Source organism: Pezoporus occidentalis, unplaced genomic scaffold, assembly GCF_034315485.1.
Source record: "Pezoporus occidentalis ecotype Australia unplaced genomic scaffold, CSIRO_AGI_Poc_V1 ctg11, whole genome shotgun sequence".
Taxonomy (NCBI): Eukaryota; Metazoa; Chordata; class Aves; order Psittaciformes; family Psittacidae; genus Pezoporus; species Pezoporus occidentalis.
Genome location: NW_026912886.1, coordinates 9,095,290 through 9,110,558, shown reverse-complemented (window position 1 = coordinate 9,110,558; position 15,269 = coordinate 9,095,290). Strand labels below are relative to the sequence as shown.

The 15,269-nt window shown below is 38.1% G+C and overlaps 1 long non-coding RNA gene across 1 annotated transcript in view; it reads right to left on the bottom strand.

The window, feature by feature from the left end:
* Positions 1 to 1,807: 1,807 nt before the first annotated feature.
* Positions 1,808 to 15,269, bottom strand: part of LOC134169435 (uncharacterized) — a 67,472-nt gene continuing 54,010 nt past the window's right edge. The window contains exons 4-8 of the long non-coding RNA XR_009966888.1: positions 13,979 to 14,076; positions 13,683 to 13,825; positions 7,955 to 8,138; positions 6,536 to 6,757; positions 1,808 to 2,221 (exon numbers count right to left, since the gene is read on the bottom strand). This is a non-coding gene — a long non-coding RNA (uncharacterized LOC134169435). The remainder of the gene's footprint in view (positions 2,222 to 6,535; positions 6,758 to 7,954; positions 8,139 to 13,682; positions 13,826 to 13,978; positions 14,077 to 15,269) is intronic.

Below are 15,269 nucleotides of genomic sequence, written 5' to 3'. Positions count from 1 at the left end.
AGATTTCTGATGCTGCCAAATTTCTTGTGCTCTATTTTATTCCTATCCTGTTTTTCCCTCCCACTTTTAACCCCAACCTTATGGTTACGGGGTGAGGAGGAGGAATATGACATTTGCTGTTTGTCAGTCAACTCTCACTGCATAACTAGGAACATAAAATGCTAAAAGCAACAAGTGCATCATCCTGGAATATGAAGATGTGGTTCTCCAAGAAGGGATCAAACCAGGCATTTCATCACAGTTAAAGGAGCTCTGTTAAAATTATATAATTTCTCTCATAGGTGTCCTTGAGTGATATCAAAACTATGTTTAGTCTATATGTACTTTCCTAAATATTGTAGCTGTCACAAAGTATTATATTGCCTATAGGATGACTTATTTCATTACCTTTTCTTCTTGACTCCAGATATAAGTTATTTAACTCTACTGACACTACTGCAGATGGTTGAACTATTTCTATTTACCCTGCAGAGTAGGAGTTAGCTTTTAGGGACATTAATAATTCTTTCTTTCTTTCTTTTTCAGAATAAGCCCCTTTCTGGGGAGGTCTGGGAAGCTTGGTTTTCTGCATCTAATAATAGCCCAACAGGAAACTGAACATCATATCATATCACTGCCATTTGTAGTGAAATAAAGACTCAAGGTTTTATGAAATTACTTATTCATATTCAAAAACACATTGAGATAAATTCTTATTTAGCAAGATGCTCTGAGATTTATTAGAAACCTTCTTCTTGGTACTATCTTCATGGGAGGTCCAAATTAAAACATGACCAGATTTTAGAACCACTTCTAAAAAATTCCCCATAATTTCATTAGTCAGGCTTGTTTATAATAAGCATTTAGGTATATAGATAATGCTGTCAAAACCAATAATATCCATAATTCCATAAATAAATAGTAAGGATTACTTTCCGTTAGACAAGAACAAGAGCAGTGTTTCCCAGCATTTAGCTTGGTGTGGGGAAATTATCCTAACAAAACCTAATACTTGATTTATAGATAAAATTTGCACATTTGTGCTGAACAAATTTACAATAGTGCTAGAAGTTAATCTTACCTTTCCTGACTCCTGCCAGGTGTGAAACTTTCAGAAAACCAAGTTTCATTCCAGTGAAGATACGAGTCCATTTACAGTACAGGCACTACAATTGAAGTACATACTATTATTCACCCAGCTCAAAAACATCTCTCTAAACCAGTGCAAGACCAATTTAATTGCACAATAAACTGACTTTTCTGTCATTGTGCTTATTTCTGCTGAGAAAGTTGCATTAACCAGTGAAAATCCTGGCCTTTACAGGTGCAAGTGGAGATGGGTACACATTAATCTAAGCATATAAACAATCAACCCTACTTGTTCTCACCTGAGTGTGTGCAAAATACTCTAAATCCATTACTTAGACTTGTTTTGACTTCTTAGCACTGTGTTAATCCCAGCTTGAAATTTAACAACAGTCTCTGAACTGAGGCTGAAAGTGTTTCTCATGATTAGCAGAGAAATTAAGAAAATACTTAGCCTATTAAAATGAGCATAGTCAGAAATGTGATTACACAGTGAATGAATCATTCATTTCACAGTGAGTTAAACAAAGTGGGTTGGTGGTTCGTGCTCTGTGAGTGTATTACCTGACATTTCATACAGTGTGACAGAAAACAGAGGAAAAAATAACTAAGGTTTATCAGCAACATTCAGAACATTATGACTACTTAAAGAATGGTCAGTATTTCCACTGTAAACACTTATTCCAAAGCAAATTTTTGCACTACCCAGCATGTAAGTATTTACAATGGAAAGAGGCTTCATTTTAATTCATTCTCAATCATTCATTCTCATTTACCTCCTTAGTTGATTCAAATCTTTTTGATAGTAGTATAACATGGCTACAAAAAACTTCTGTGGAATAAGATTCACTCGCAAACCCTCCAAACAGCCTAAACTCCCAAGCAGTAGAAAGCAAACAGCTTGCATAGTACAGTAATACAGTGGGTTTGTGCTGGAGGAGGAAAAATAAAGGACTTTTCCTTGAACTTTCTGTTCAGTATATTACTACATTGAGCTGATGTCAGTTTTATTAGGAATTCATGCTGCATGTTGTCTATCTTAAAGTAAGTGCTGAAGAAGTGCTGTTCCCATTCAGAGAATACAAATCCATGCTCCATTTCAATTAATTGTGAAGTAGGAAACTCAGAAATCACAGTGGGTCTGAGAATCTTGTGCCTGTGGAATTAAAATGTACAAAGCAGTCACAGCCTGGGTAGGTTTTTAGGGGGGGTGGAGGTTGGTCACTTTTTGATGTTTTTTTTTTTTTTTCATTTGGGGTTTTTAAAAATTATCATGAGAATACTTAATGACTTAGGACAACTGTCAGTGTCTCTGTTCTAGAGAGGGTGAAGTCTGGGACTGATAAACTATAACCAGGGAAATTGCAATTGGTTTGAGTCCTCTTGAAAGGCTCAGCAAATGCAACACCACTGTGTTCTGTCCTTTGCCTCATTACAGTGCTGCCAGTGCCATGAATGAAGAACTAAAGCAGCATTTATAGGTTATGTCTTTTTCAGATCACAGGAATCCTGAAGAACTCAAGCTAATGCTACACAAGCCTGCTTGAGCCTTGGAAGCCATCCAGAAGTCACAATTGAGAGATTGGGAGAGATTAATTTCATCTATTGCTTCAGTAAAATATCCTGCTTTAGGGTAAAATAGCACTTTTTGACCTCATCCTAGTAAGATTAGACTTTTCCTGGTACCAGAGTTATTTTAACACAGTGAAAGACTTTATTGCAGGATTCAGAGAAGGAAGACTGCTCTTTTCATTTCCTTGGGTTAGTGAGTATCAGTTTAAAACTGTATTCATGTATTCTACAGTAACACATATATACGAGTGCACAAGGCTGGAGCATCACAGAAGGCTCCTGACAAGCCATTGTCAACAGCATGGCACAAACGAAGAGTCAGCACTTTGCCTGGCGGGCAAGAATACAGTTTCACCATCCCAGTGCTTTGCTGTTCTAAGACATCTACTGGGACTCATCCAGTGATCAGACTTTAAAGAAATGTAGTGAAAACCCAGCTTGGTCATGGGAATTTATTGAGGAATCATCCAGATGAAGAGGGAATTTCCTGAAGGAATTATCCATATGAGCCCGGAAGGCTCTAAACAATGTAATAGGTCTTGTTTATTGCTAGCATCTAGGGGATAAATTATCCCCTCAAATAGAAACTAAAGCCATAAGAGGGTAAAGTTATTTGGTAAATGCACCCCAATAAATCAGAAAGAATCATCCTATTTTCAAAAGCAAAGTTATTTTCAGGATTTTGAATTCTCAGCTATAAGTATTCAAAATCATCTAAGAAGCACTTGGAGATCTCCTTAGACATGGTCAGAAGCACAGACCTTCCTGCTGCTCCTGGTTTTGTGACGCTGGTAGCAGGTCACCTTTTATAATTTTCCACCATAATCTTTGTCATATCCTCCACAACTCATGACCCCTCTAAGGCCACCAAGGAACAATACCACAGACAGTTTTCCCTGTAGCTTTCCTTCATTTTTATATGTCATCCTTTATGCTTTGAATGTACTGAGGTGGACTCAAAAGGCAATTACTTATTCCATGTCCTACAAATGTTATACCAGAGCTATGATTCTATTATACAGACATTTCTCCTGCATTTCAATACTTGCAGGTAAAAGAGTGTGTCCATATGAATTACTGCTAATAGTTTTTAGGAATATAACATAACTAAATTAAACAACTATCCCTATAATCAAATACACAATAATCACTATAATTAGTTCTTTTTATCCTTTTTCTCCTTATAATAAAACAAAAAAAGGTCAGGGCTTCTAACACACAAACAAGAATCAACAACAGAGAATATGATCAAGCATGTATGTTTCACTAACAATTTTTAGGCTCAGAGACTAGCAAGTCTGTGGAAAAATCAATGCACAGAACTTGTGGGCACCAGTAGAACATTTCCTGTTGTTTTTCCAAGAATCCCATCATCATTTAATATGTCACTTGCAGGAAATACATGAAAAAGAGTGTTGAAGGCAGCACTACAGCAGTGTGGTAACACCAATACAAATACACAGCATCCAAAGATTATTCCCAAGAACGTTGCTAAACTTAATCAGCAATATAGATTCTGAGAGCCTAAAATGAATGTGCCAAAGTACCTCTCTGCAAGACCATTGCCAGCAGTCCGATTGCAGAAGGCAGGATCCGATAAATTAGGCCAACCTTTTGAAGAAACACTAAGTTTGATATATAACCTGTATCTGAGGAACAACACAAATCCTAGAGAGGCAACACAAGTACTGAAATGAGTATACAACCATGACATAGTAGAGATGTTAGGTTTCCAGAGGACTGGGAGACACCCATGTGTTCAGCTTAGCAGGTACAAAGCACACATATTTTCACTTTGTGCCAGTTATTCTGCATAATAATAATCCTGTGGCCTCACATCTTCAAAGTTTTACTTGCATTTGGAAATTAATGAGTGGCACTTCTGTATCTCACCACAGCATATCCCCTGCACCAGTCAGGAGGGTCTAGAAGCTGGTTGTACTGGCTTGGCACACACTGCAGAAACTCTCAGGTTTCCCAAGCTAAGAGAGAGGACCAATATTTGCTGCAGTAGAGCAGCAGCAGAAAGCAAGGTGGAAAATCCAGCTCAGGCTGTTTCCATCAGGGTTTAATTTAATCCTGTGATAGCACAGTTAAAACTGCATTAGTGTCAGCTACTACTAAGAGATTTATTAGGAAGGAGTGTAAGTGATGCCTCAAAACTGTATCCTCTGGAAGAGGAAAGTACTTGCTAATATTAAGCCCAAATACACCCACAACTGTAAAATGGTCTATAGACAGTAGATTTTTTTTTTTAGAATCGAATTTTAGCAACTTATTTTAGTCTGTGTCAAGCACTCAATGGAGGGGAAGAGATCCCCCACCAAGTATTCCATTAGTAGCAATGATCTCACAATCATATTCCTGCTGCCTAGGACACTGGTTACTCAAAAATACTGAGTTCTGAATACTGAACGAAAACACTGTCACAAAGTGTGAAATAATGGGAGAGAATAAGAAATAACAATAATAAATACTTCTACACGTTATAAGTTTATAAAAAGAAGTCTGAAGCAGGAAGCACAAAGTGCTGTAGAAATGCCCACATAGGAAGACCTCAGGCTTCTACTTTTTATGTCATCTATCTATCCCAAGGGACTTTGAAATCCATAGATTTTATTTAGTATGCAGTTAGGATCATACAAACCACAGTATATGATTTATCCTGCCTTTTTTATTTTTAGAAGGGGGTGACAATGTTGTGAAAGGCAATTACAGGACAAAGAGAAGGGTATCAAGACATCTGCATAACAGATAGGACAGTGCTGTCAGGATTTCTCTATTCCCCTGCAAATACGCTCTAAACTCTTATTAGCTTCTCTGACAGCCACTGCCAGTGGTGTCTGCATGATGCACATATCCAAGAATTCCCCACTGGGCCTGAACTCAGCTGCTTTCCAAGAACCTTATTCTGCCATCCCTTATAACAAATTTCCACTGACACTGCCCCGGCACTCCACTTCAGCTCCTGCTATAGTTTGTCACAATGTGCCTAATCTCAACTAAACTAAGTAATGGTGTTATTCTTATACTTCAGGACTGGAGAGGGCTCTAGTCATTGGGACTGGAAATCTATTTTCCCTTTGTCTCTAAATGCGTTACGCCCTAATTTGGATTTGCTGTAAAAGGCAGTAAGAGACTCAAGATGGCAATAGAGAGCTGGAAAAAGCATATTGCAGGAAAGAACTATAAATATCCCTTTTGTTGCTTAATGTGTTGATAAACCTCTTGCTAGAGAGGCCTCTAGTGTTAATCTGCCCATCAGTCTCTCAACAATTCCCTTCTAAAATTATCAACAAATACTTTTGTCAGTAGAGAATGTTTATTTGCAGTTGCACAACCCTCAGTTTGCAGAATATTAGCTGCTTAAAACATAAGCAAACAGCCACAGTCTAGAAAAGCCAGTACTGTGAAAATTAATGCATAACCTTATTTTGCAGTAAATTTAGGGTTATAAGATTTAGCAACGTGTGGCTAAATGTTGCTAAATCTTGGACATATCAAGTGCCTTAAGGGCAAACATTTTATTAGATTTTTTTAAATGGTGATGAGTGCAAAACATTTCAAGATGATTTTAGAAAACAAACACACATTTTATAATGCAGTTTCTACTTTCCCTTGTGTGGAATCACCCTAAAACGCAAACTGGATGCAGAGTTTCTGAACACACCAAATGACTGCTGTGTGCTCCTTGACAGCTGCTGCCTTCCAGCCCAGAGGCGGCAGCCTGGAAATGATGAATGAACTTATTCATACAGTCAGCAGCTATCCGAGTGTAAGAGATATACCTAATATGCATTACATACATCTGTCTAGAGATACGTACACAGAAGCTAAATTTGATTTGGTAAGCATTGAAAAGCCTCCCAAAAGTAAGGCATTGTAGAATTATCACTACCAGTGTTTCCCATATCGAGTATGTCCAAAAAGGTAACATTTGTAACATTTTATACAAGATTATCCTTAATTAGTGTTTGCCCCTTGTAGATCTTACAATAGTATGCCTCTTTCAGCCTAAGTGACTCCACTGGCCAAAGAACTTGCTGCATTAAAGGCTGCGCCAGAGCTGATAAGGGTTTATCCCTTTACTTCTGTGGACTTCAGATCAAGCCTTCAGCTCCTGAGGAAGAAAAAAATGTTTTTTATAAATAGGAAAGACTGATTTCTGCCTAAGCCGCTGTTTCTGATCAGAATGAACGCTGGAGGCTTTAAAGCTGATTTCAAATTAAAATATCTGTGTCCCCAAACGCTTGCCTAACTTTAAACAATTGCCTGCCGCTGTCTGCTGAGCTGGAGCTGTAGGGGCAGGTGTGCTGAGAACTGACACCTATTTCAAGATCAGAAGAGGGCACTAGGGTTTAAGCTATGTTCAGCATAATCCCAGACAAAGAGGGGGAAAACTCCCGGTTAAATGTGTTAGAAACAGTCTTTTGTTCTCCGGGCTGTCTCAAATGAATGAGGAAACACAGGCAGGGCTGGAAGCCCATGGGACCAGGGGCCATGGCAGCCCCAGGGGCATGTTCAGCCACCAGCATTTACACCAGTTCTTCAAAACTGCAGTAGCCTCACCCAGCTACCACAGTCTTCCCCTCTGTCCCACCCTGCGTGGGCAAAGCTTTGCATGTTATTTCTCTGTTGGAATCTCTGCTTGTGACTTTGCTGGCAGCAAATGGGTATGTCACCAGAATGACAGCTATTCACAGGGACACTGAGCTGCCCAGTCCACCATGCTGAGAACCAGTCAGAAGGGTCAAGAGGTGTCCCTTGGGGGCTTGAGAGATACAGTGAATTTCACACTGCAGCTAAATAGTGATAAACTCCCCCCCAAACACACATAAAAGTCACATCACGTCTCGTTCTTGTTGCAGCTATGAAATAGAGTAATTGTGTTATGATTGTTATTCTCTGTTAAATCTGATTGTGGTATTCTGATACAGCACAACACAAATTTTCATTACACAAGACTTGCTACAGATTGTGCATGTCTGAGTTAAAAATGGAGTACATTCCATGGTGATGGACAGGCTGGGGACAGGAGGAACCATTCAATGATATGCAGCTGTATCATCCAGCTCAGCTGTTGTATCTCCCTCTGCTATCACTAGATAGAGGATTACCTGGAGAAAGAGAACTCAAGCTGTTTCTCCAAAATGCCTTCTGCAGGAATAATTTTCTTCCCATTGGTTCTACAGGAGATTTAGGAAGAACTACAACAAATACTAGCTAAAATGGACATGTAAATATCTACTATACATCAATAAATCTATATAAATCTGAGTGCAAGAAAGAACAGCTCTGCTAGGTTAATCCAAATTACCCTGTGTGATAGAAGATAAATGTAGAGGATTGTAACAGGAGACTAAGTGATACTTTCCCAGGTGTCCTTTCCCAGCTTCCAGCAATTTCTGGTTCAGGGACTTCAAGTCAGATGTTATCTTTTTGTTAAATATCCCTTGGTGGATTTTTCCTGCATGGATTTCCTCTAGAAATGAAGCAAAGACCTAGAGAGCAATACAGTGAATTAATTTTCCAGACATTCACTTATGTTGTCACTGAAGACTGACCCCAAGATTCATCCTTGCCCTGCATATAAGTCAGTCCTGCACAAGGCTGCTGAAGAAGCACCTACTGGCTACAGCTGGCTTTGAGGAATAAGCTGAGCATTTTGTCTATAATGCTGCTCTACTCATCATGTTTCTTCCTTTCAACTGAATATGAAACATGTGAATGTCCCTCCTGAAAGTCCACATTCACCTAAACCAGCCTAATGGAAGCATTTAGCTTTTTCATGACTTGGCAAAATCAGATGCCAGAAAGCCCTTTAAGAGAAAACTCTTTAAAGAAGCACCTCAAGTGCAACCACTGTTTAAAGATACATTTATATTTTACTGAAATGGAAAAGTCAGGTACAGCACAAATAATGGGGAACACTAGCTGGAAAACCAGCAGGATACATATGTACATGTAGCAGCCTTCATTCCACAGACATCAGCTATCCCACAGCCAGTGTAGAATCACAGTACCCTTCTCCTAATTGCATTAACTGTAGCATATATCAAAATACTGGAGAATGCATTAACTAAGATAAATTTCTTAGGATGCAACTTTCCATCAATTTTTAATTGTAAAATAACTATTTGGTTCTATGCACTAAAATAACTGAATAATCTACAGGACTCTCTGGTATAGATTGCATTAGGATTTCTTACTGTTAGCTTGTAATATGTGTACATGTGTACAGCGTTTATATTTAGAAGGCATCTCACAGTAAGGAAAAATTATCCATCAAGTATTATATTATCTTGTGTATATTTCTCTGCAAGCTAGAGGGGGCAAAAATTGGGCTTTATGCCTAGAAATGTTTCAAACAAAGTAATTCAAATTGAATTTTATAACAAGGAGTTTTTGGTACAAGAGGCCATCAGTCTTTGCAGGTTTTTTAATGTTGCATGTCAAAATGTAATATTCCTACCATTTATTTCTACTTTAAGAATTTATTATCTACTTTAAGAAATAATTGTTATTGTGTTCTACTGAAAAGTAAGTGAACAAAACTGAATTTTCTCATGCTGTTCTAATATAGACAAAGACAGAAGGGGACTGGCACATTTATGTGTAAATTAGGGAGTAGCTTTAGCAAAGGAATTACTACATTGGGTAGAATTAAAAAAAAAAAATTTAACAATCAGAGAACAAAACATTTGTGTTTCTGAAGCAGCCTGTGTTCAGAGGTTGTACTAGCCTATACAGTACAGCACCTCCCCACAGAGTAACCCTATGAAAGCCCATCGATGTGCAGTTTTCAAATGTATTTGAGTCTAACATGTGTTTCTGTAGACTTTGTCAAATCCTGTCAGATGACTCAAGACTGCTCTAGCCTCTCCCTTGGACCGAGACCTTGAAATCTTATTCTGCAGCTTTTAGATCACCTTTGCAACCTGTTGTCTCCCAGACAGGTATCTCCCTCTGTTTCAGTGAGAAGGTGCCAATACTAACCTAAAATCTCAGAACAATGTACACATCATTGCACCAATATCAGCACATGAGGAACCCATGTGAACTTGTGAGAAAAGGAATGAAAAGGTAATGAGGTAAAGCTGCTGTACGGGCTGTACAATGGGCTTTGCCAGGAGACCTAAGCAACTTTATGTTGTTTGGCCAGTGAAAACGTGTGCATATGTGCAATATAAGTTAAAAACCAACAGAATATGTAGAATTCCTAAAAATTAAACTTTGTTATCAGGGAACACTTTATCAGAAGTTTTTTAACATGTCACAAATGACTAATGACACTACTGAAGTTTTCCTTACTCCTATCACAGATTGGCTATCACTTCTCTCCAAAACTATCTGCTTTTGGTTTTGTCTTTGCTTCTCAAACTTTAACAGTTGACTGAATAAGCTAAAAATGCAGGTTATCAAACACAAGTATTATCTTTCATATAGTCCATCACATGCTTACAGAAGGCATGTCATTTTTATCTGAGGACTAATATAAGAACCTGTGTCTTACCAGATTCTTCTTGTAGTTAGTAATCACACCTCAAAATTAGCAAAGTCACAAGAGTGCATCACAGAAATGTATTATGTTACTGGACAGCTATTTTTTTTCATGCAAGTTACAGACATAACCACAGAGGAGGGTCTGACCACATGATTAAAGATATGATCTGCCACAAAGAACTAAAAAGGCAGTAACACCCACAAAAATTTACTACAGTTACACTTCAGGACATGCCACCATTGTCTTGGAATGTCTGGATATTTTTGCACAGACAGTGCAGGGGGCATACACCATCAGAAATATCCAAAGGATTTCCATTACCCAAAAAGAAGTAAGAAAATACTTAAGGAGGAGATATTCTTGGCTATAAACATTATTATACTGAGGTGCAGCTCTTAGAATGTTGAAATGGGTCTCCCTGCTCCTCTGGTGCAAGGGTGGCTCAGAGAGAAGGATTCTTGGTGGTACCTTAGGAGAACTGGGAGCTGAATATGAGCTGAAACAGTTAATTTACGACTAATGCCTGCTAGTGATATCAGCAAATGTGCGTGTTTATCAGAAACGTTAAAAACTTCAAGGGCAAACATTCAGAAAGGTGAGAGTCAATATTCAATAATGCCTTAATAAAGCTAGAAAGTCAAGAAACATAAATGAGTATTAATATTATTTTTAAAAGGGAGAAGACCAAAGTTATATTAATGCAGATGTGGAATAAGAAACTCTCACAGCAAATGGAAAAATAATTAGGATAAAAGTGTGGCAGCTTAGAGGGATTGATTTGCTCTTTGAAAGTTAATAATGAAAGACTGTTTTGAAAAGAAAAAACAGGTCTGCTTAAAGGCAAACACTTCTTACTTGTATGTATAAAAACCCGAACAATAATGATGGTGTATTTTGGGGGGAACAGTAATGGTGTATTTTTGGGGAATATAGCATGCCCTAGAAGTTAAATGGGAATAAAAACCACATAGTTTGAAATCACTTTTTGCTGTTGAGATTTTTAGAGAGAGAAGTTACATGTTACAGAAATTCCCCTTTTTCTTGGAAAGGGGACAATGATTTTCCAGATCTTCCTTTAAATTTAGACCTTTGGTATTTTCAAGTATTGAATATACCATCAGGAAGGGTTAGGAGCAATATGCATATACCATCAGGAAGGGTTAGGAGCAATATGCCAGCTTTGCTGATATCATTCCTTTCTATCTGATCAAGCCAGTAACAGATTGGACACAGATTGATCAGGATAAATTCATTTGGAGATCAGCTCTCCCTGGAAAAAAGTGCTACATGAAGTTAAACATAGTTTCATGGTATTATGAAAAAATTATGAAAACAACGCAAAAAAGCAGAGAAATACTTTGAGATACTCAGCATTTGTAAATGAAGGGACTTTCAAAGGAAGTGATAAAAATTAGGCCAGGATTACCCTAACACCTAACACTGAGCCTTTTTAATGTACTCTGTCACCTAATGGGAGAGCATTTCTATATGGATTGCTGTAGGGCAGCTGAACATGCACATATTAAAATTCCCTATGAAATCCTCCCAGTTCTTATTAAAGCAAGCAAAGGAGACATAAGGACATGTCATGGTCTTTTATATTATTCTCTCCTCAGAGCACCGTGGGGATTTGCGGAGTGCTTAGTGCCAGCTTGCGCACAGCTCTCCCTAACAACCATCCAAGTGACCAGAGCATCCTATGACTGTGCCCTTTTGATTCTAAAAGGAGTTTTTCTGAAGACAAAAGAACCACCACCACCCATCCCAAATCCAAAACAGACTAAAACCCTGGAGAATTTGCAAATTTACAATAAAATAAAACCATAGCTAATTTCTAACAGAGCAGTGCTCTCTCTTTTCAAGTTTTGTGTACCAAAGCATCATTCACTTTAATTTCACTATTACATTATAGTTTGCACCACTCTGAACAGAGATCCCAAAAGGATTCAGAAAGGTGTTCATTACTGTGGCCTTTTACATAGTGTGTTCGTTGTGCTTATTTATGTGATTATTGTGATAGAACAATTTGCATGCCAACTATTTTCTACAGTCAATTTATAATCTTATATTTTCATGGCATTTATAATGAACACCTTCATGCAAGAAGGCTGATTTATTTAAATGCACAGATTTTTAGTTTGGGGGACGATGGCTTTACTTTTTAAAATATCAGGTTAAGAGATCTGAAGACCTGAAGAAAAGATTCTTCACCATAGAGCTGCATCATATATTTTGTGGCACTTGATGGACCTGTAAATATAAGGCTGAAGTGTGAAAAAAACTTAAGGAAACAAAGTGCTTTCCCATGGTTTGTGTCATATTAAGCATTGGCCATGACTGCATGCGCAAGGTCTCCACATAGCTGAACATGTAAAGAACAAAAATGCTGATACCCAGTGACCCTATGGGAGTTGCTCAGAGGTACCAATGACAACCTCTGCTCCTTATCTCTTCTGCATTTGTATTTTTGGAGGAAAAAAACCCTCTCAGCTTCTGCTTCTCTGTGGTAAATGTTGAGAAATATGTGTCCACTGCAACAGTGACTAGCGCACAGGCCTGTTCCTCGTGCACAGCACGCACAAAATAGCATTTTATACAATTGAACTGGAGAGTGAGAAGTCTTGCTCAACATGCCTCTTCCTTTAACCACAGAATTTACTGCATGTTACAACAGCTAACAAAATCTTAAATTGCGGTTTTACTGAAATGTACAGCTAACCAACAATCTTCCTGAAAGAAAAAGTGATTACGTAAAGCCATAAAGCATTGCAGCATGACAATGCACACATTTCAGATCTAAAACCTTCCAGGAAAATGAGTAGTTAGGAAATCTCACAAAGACCTTGGTGGAATTAGGACAATTTTTACAATCTGAGGAGCCAGCCTCAAGACTAGAACAGTTTCTCCAGAGGGAAGGCAGTTGGTAGGGCCAGCTTTGTAAGGGAATGCTCATCCATAGCTCAGGAAATGATTTTGGTGAGCCTTATGGGGGAAAAGAATGCTCCTTCCACCCTGCAGGCTAAAATTCTTGTTTCACACACAGCTCACAATAGCCATAAAGGACAGAAAGAAAGCAAGCTGTACTTTCCCACCCGATAAATTCCTGCAGTAATCTCCAGAGTTCTGAATGCATGGAGGAAGTGGTAGTTTCCTACTGCAGGAAAGCAGTTGCAGTAACATTACGGGCTAAATTAATGTAACGTGAACCATGACAACTTACTCCTTAACTAAATGCTAACGTTACCCTGCAGGTCCATGAGATAGTGGCAGCACATGTGCAAGTTAAACATCAAAACTCAGATGAAGTCACCATATGCTTGTCCCCTGGAAGGAAAAGTCACCTTTAAAAAATTATAACTGCTCTTTCTTTGCTGTGCTGTTTGTCTTTGATGCTGGGAAACAGAACATGAAAAATACTTCAGCAATGTAAATCTTCTGAAGCTGAAAACCACTGCTACACTAAACCTCATCTTGTCTGCATGGCACTTTGTTTTATGGGTGTAACAAGATACTGTGAAAATGCAAGCAAACTTGACCTTACCCTCATCTTTGGACTTGCAAAATGATCTCTGCTTGAAACTTCCTCACATTTCCTTTCATGTGCCAGATCAAGACTGAGACCAATCAGATAAAGCAGCGTGTCTTGAAGGCTTGACTCACAGCTGTCCAGACAGTTAACCTTAGCTATGGAAAAAAAAACAATAATCAAACAATCCATTTTCTTTGCAGACTCACGACCGCTATATCACATGATGTGACACTAATTTCCCAACACTGTAGGCTTTGAAGCTGACAACTGTTAAGCCATGATTAAAAATTCCAAATGAATGTAAGTACCTGTCACTCAGATGGGTCCCTCAGTTGCATTGGTGACCACAGGAAAAGAACCAGGGAACCATCTGCCCATTAATGTACGGAGAAGGTGCTGCAAAGACCTAATTACAGGATGAACCAGTTAACTTTCTCAGCACCTGTAGATCAGATGCACAGTTGACTCACAAGCAGCCTAAATTAAATGCAGTTAGTTTTCATTTTACCATTAGGATCAAGGACAATGCAGCAGGTAGAGAAAAAAGCAAATCCCAACCCCCCAAGAAACACTATGGGAAAATTTGCAGACTTGTTTCCAGAAACTCACAGGTCTGTTGTGGTCAGTTTTACTAACTGGTTCGGAAAAATAGGTGGTTGAATCAATTTATTAAAACATGCATCCATGAAACAGCTGTATCAAGAACGCACCAATTATAATAAAATAAATAAGAAGTGTAATTGGATAACATCAGTGCCTGCAGTGCTAATTGTGACTTTTGAAGTAACCTCATTTCAGACAAAAATGACAGCTTCGTACAGGCAGTTTGTCTTTGATAAACATGCTACAGCCTATTGTATGTGTTCTGAATATGCATTTATAATTACACAAATATGCAGTGCTTTGTTAGAAGGACAAAAGTTTGAACTATTGCTGCCTTGATAAAACACTCATTCCAGAACCTTTTTAGAGTCATAAATTCACTTTAAGTAAAATGCAGCTAACTAGAGGTTTTAAAATTGCAATAAATAGATACTATAAACATTAAATACCAAATGAACACACTAAGTAGGAACACTACGGATGATTCAAATGAAGAACTAAAAGCTAGGAAACACATAATAAAATTCAAAACGTTCTCAGTAATTAATAGTAACAGCAAATATTCAAACCAGTTGTTTAGTCTAGATTAAATCCTTATTTGGGACACAGTAGATTAAAAACGCCTTCTGATGTTCATATGCTGGCTTTCTTTCACGGAGGAATATAAGGAATGTGGCAGAAGAATACTGATTGTTTGCTCTCAAACACTTGTATGAGCAATTTTACCACATGAAGAATCCTGCTGAATTTACCAGGACTATTTGTCTACAGGGTTCCTCATGGACATGGTTGTTCACAAAATTTACACCATTAAAGGCTATTAACTCTTTTCTCAATGAACAGGGTCAGTCATTAAGAGGAAGCAAGGAAAAGATTTGAGGAATGTATTGTCCAGTAAAAAGTACAAGTATTAAAATTAGAGATGGTCAGAGATTCTGCCAATCGAGGAGTTGACGAACAGCAAATCAGAAGTGTGTAAATCATTTAGACTTACAA